The 4,539-nt window shown below is 27.0% G+C and overlaps 1 pseudogene; it reads left to right on the top strand.

Annotated features, from left to right (window-relative positions):
* The first annotated feature begins 1,898 nt into the window (after positions 1-1,898).
* LOC101513126 (uncharacterized) lies at positions 1,899-4,164 on the top strand (annotated as a pseudogene).
* The last annotated feature ends 375 nt before the right edge of the window (positions 4,165-4,539 follow it).

Genomic DNA, 4,539 nt, shown 5'->3' with positions numbered 1-4,539 from the left:
TAAATATACTTAGATATAATAAATTTATAAAATGATATATATGAGTACATTCTTTTTATATGTCAAAAAAAATTATTAAAAAAAAATCATAATCTTAATAGTATGAACAAACAAACTCACATTATCTTTATATTTAATCTTTGTCTTAGTATTAATATTATCACAATCTTAATCGTCATTTTATCTTAATATTAATATTAATCTCTATCTCTATATCTTAATGTTAAGCTTAAATTTAATCTTATCTTAATCTAAATTTTTGTCTTAATTTTATCTTAATATGAATATTTACGTTGTATTTATATTACCTTTATCTTTATATATTATCTTAATAATGTATAAAACAAGCGCATGTAAATGACTGTTTTAAGCAAGTGTCACAACTGGATGCAGTGAAATCAACACATATGTATTATTAAAATATCAATACTTTTATTTTTAACTAATTTTGGAGTTGCTTAAAAAAATACAATTTGGAGATTAAAATATATCACACATTTTCTTATTAAAACACATCATATTTGCAACTTATTAGCTTCTTTTTTTTCTTCCACAATTAGATTTATATATTGTTTGGTTTATAAAAGAATGCTAGATGAAATAAAACAGAAAGAAATAAATTATACCAATATGGTTCATTTGATAAAGAAACTCATCAGTGAAATTAAGGATTTAAATGAGATGCATAGTTATCGTTAAATTTGTTTTATGTTGATAATCAACAAAATATTAGATCAAATCGAATAGTATGATATGGCATACTGAATTAACAATATATAGTATGATGTGACATATTGAATGGTAATCATTGGATAATAGTGTTAAATTTTTTACAGTGTTAGTGCACAACATATAACCTCGTTAAATTAATAGAATCGACAAAAAATAAGTTAAATTCATAGAAATATCTCTTAAAAGTAACATTTCAAAAGATTAACTACAACAAAATTTCATTTTCAATTCTAAAAAAATTCCATTTATCAACAAACAACACAAAAGTTAATGTCTTAACTTATAATTAAAAATTAACAATATAATTTTGTCTCTTTAAAATTACTCTCACAACTTAAACATTAAAATAATATAAGATTCGTACAGAAGTACATTTTAAAACGGTGGACGCAATAAAAATTAATTATACATAACTAAATGGATATTTATCTTTTTCCCAAAAAAAAAAAAATATTTATCAACTAATAAAAAAAAATATTATCTTAATTTATATTAAAAAAAAATAAGGAACGTGTACTTTATTGCGAGTGTCTAATTTATTAGGGTTTAATATGCATACATTGACAACATAAACAATTTTACACTGACAGCTAACAAGAGTCATTAATTGTATAGTTATTTTACGATGGAAGTTTGATCATGTGGTGAGATGATAAAATTTATTGTTCGGATTTAAATGACTTTCCATCGACAGAGTGTGGGCCTTTTTCATAATTTATTAATATTGTCACATATGAGATTGAATCATACACGTGAAAAATTTTGACAGATAGAAATTTCAAAATAATTAACACACACGAGACAAGCTGCTGCAGGCGAGATTGAACTATTATACACAAGTTATCACAATTAAATACTTCAAAATAACTATCATACACGTGATAAGTTATCACTTTTCCAATTGAAGGATCGTACACGTTACCATTTATAAAAATTTATAAAACACTATCATACACGAGACAAGTTGAACTATAATCAGGAAGAACTATCATACACGAGACAAGTTCTCTCTGATAGGAATTTCAAAATAACTAGCATACACATGATAAATTACTGCTTTTGAGATTGAACTATAACACAAGACACATATTCTAACTGGTATCATATTACAAACATTTTTCATAACTTATTATGTAATAATAATCATTATTTATGTGCAGGTAAACATGAGATTTATCTCTAATGCATTTATTTTCTCATTATCAATACTTTTGATGTTGTCAAGCACAATTTACTTACAACAAAAGGAGTATGAGAATCATATAAAATCAGCAACATTTGTGTCTGAAAAGTTTGAAATTGGACCTGGAAACGTTGTTTCTAAAGCATTGATGGAAATTGAGTTTCCAAAGGGTCATATTGGTGTAAAGAGCTTTGACTTTGATCTAATTGATGAAGAAGGAAATTCTATACCATTGTATGAAACTTACCTTCATCATTGGTTTGTTATAAATTTTATAAATAAGAATGTGTCACACGATCATAATGCTCATACCAATCCCTATGAGGATGCCATTTTCAAAAGAAACGATGGAACTTGCAATGGAGGTATTCTTCCACAATATTGGGGTTTGGGAAGTGAATCAAGAGGAACAACTTCAAAGATTCCAGATCCTTTTGCAGTTGAAGTAGGTAACCCTAAAGATATTCCAAAAGGGTGGGAAAAAAATGGTTATTTAACATCATGGTCATTGATACATGTGGCACAAAAAATAGGAAAAGTTGCAGTGAATGTAGGTGTGACCAATTTAACCTCCCAGATAATTTTTTTAATGTGTCAGTTGACATCAATGGAAAACCGTTGAGCCCTGACTATAAAGGAGGAATTTTTTGTTGCCATGATAACTTTCAATGCAAACTGAGAAAGGGGTTTGAAGCCCCAAGAAGAAATCTTGCCCTAAGATACAAAGTAACATGGGTTGATTGGGACGAACAACAAATTCCCGCTAGATTTTATATACTTGATTCCACTGATCGGGTGAAAACAATTGGTTCTCAAATAATACATGATTGCCAGGTAACAAAATACATTATTTAAATAAATTCGTTTTTTTAATTTCACCGACAATTATATTATATGTGTAGCTCATGTGGTGGTGTTTTGATACTTCAAGGAGTTTGAGAATTAGGTTCAACGTTGAAACTATGATTACAAAGAATAAATTAAATTAATTAAGTTAAAAAATATCGTGATAACAATCTGTTAATTTTTTTATAAGCATAATATTATATTAATTATTATTATTATGCATGCTGGGAGCAAGTGATAACAAATTGTTTTTGATATTTTACAGTCTGAGTATACTATTCCAGAAAATAATAGTGATGACCCGTTTCATGTTCAAAAAGCAAACATCCCAATGGATAAAGGTGGTTACCTTATCTACGGCACTGCTCATATGCATTCAGGTGTTGTTAATGCAACTCTATATGGGCAGGTAGAATTTAATATTTTAATTTGACGGAGTATTGTTAAACTGTATTTTGTTTTCTTTAATTAGTTTCTTAAGTTATAATATTTTTCAGGATTCTATATATAGTCAAGTGAATACTGTGATAGTGCATGCATAATGTCTGTTATTTATTCCTTTAAGATTTAAGTGAAATAGAATGTCATTTTAAAGAGTTTTTGCACTTTCACTCAATTAAAAGTATTAGATTATTAGACACATTTGAGTTTTATAAAAGTACTTCTTAAGTCATACACATGACTAGTTGTTATATGCTCACAATGTAAAAAAATTTACAATGACAATGTATGAAAATTAAACCTATTTATTATTTGTTTTGGATTAATTAATTAGGATGGAAAGGAGTTGTGCACATCAACACCAAGATATGGAACAGGAAAGGAAGCAGGAAATGAGGAAGGTTACGCGGTTGGAATGTCAGTATGTTATCCAAAACCAGGTTCAATCAAGATTAATGATGGTGAAATTATGACTGTAGAATCCAGATATAAGAATGAATTTCTCACTGGAGCTATGGGACATATGTACATCTATTTGGCTGATCGACTACCAAACACACCGTAGACATCAAACTCTTATGATTTGTAATTTTTTAATGTAATGTTTCTTTTTGACATATAAAGAGTGCATCATGTGTATTTATTTTACCATTTTTTCCTTAATTATTTTTTTGAGACCCTATCCACACTTCACAATATCAAGTCACTTTGTTTTTTCTTCGGAGACAATAAAGTCACAAAGATGTTTATCAATATTCAAATGAGATTATATGAGTCTCTTGAGTTTAAATTTGAGTCAAGAGATTGAGAAGGTAGAGTTTTAATGTCCATGTTGTTAAACTCAACTCGATACATTAGCTAGTCTTTATGGTTACACACAAAAATGAATGATGAAGAAAAAATATCTTACATTAATTATGATCTTAATGTCATCTTAATATTTCTTTAATCTCAATAATATACAAAAGAAGCTTGTACAAATGATAATTTCTAACACGAGTCATAAACACATGCAACCGCATCAATACAAATTGACTATTAAAATCTTTATTTTAATCTTAATAATATAGAAAAGAAAAAAAAAAGATCAAACAATATACAATTTCAAACAAGTGTCACAACGGAGTTAAGTAATACGGTATAAATATGTTATTAAAATATTAATACTTCTTATTTTTAATTGATTTTGTAAATAAAATATATCTTGATCTTTATAATATACAAAAGAAACTCACATAAATCGTTATTTTAAACAACTGCCACAACCACATGAAGCCACATCAACACATATATAATTATTTAAATATATTTTTCTTCTTCTTATTTTTATTCAATTA

This window comes from Cicer arietinum, unplaced genomic scaffold, assembly GCF_000331145.2.
Source record: "Cicer arietinum cultivar CDC Frontier isolate Library 1 unplaced genomic scaffold, Cicar.CDCFrontier_v2.0 Ca_scaffold_6423_v2.0, whole genome shotgun sequence".
Taxonomy (NCBI): Eukaryota; Viridiplantae; Streptophyta; class Magnoliopsida; order Fabales; family Fabaceae; genus Cicer; species Cicer arietinum.
The sequence above is the reverse complement of the archived record's forward strand: the minus strand, read 5'-3'. Positions and strand labels throughout refer to the sequence as shown.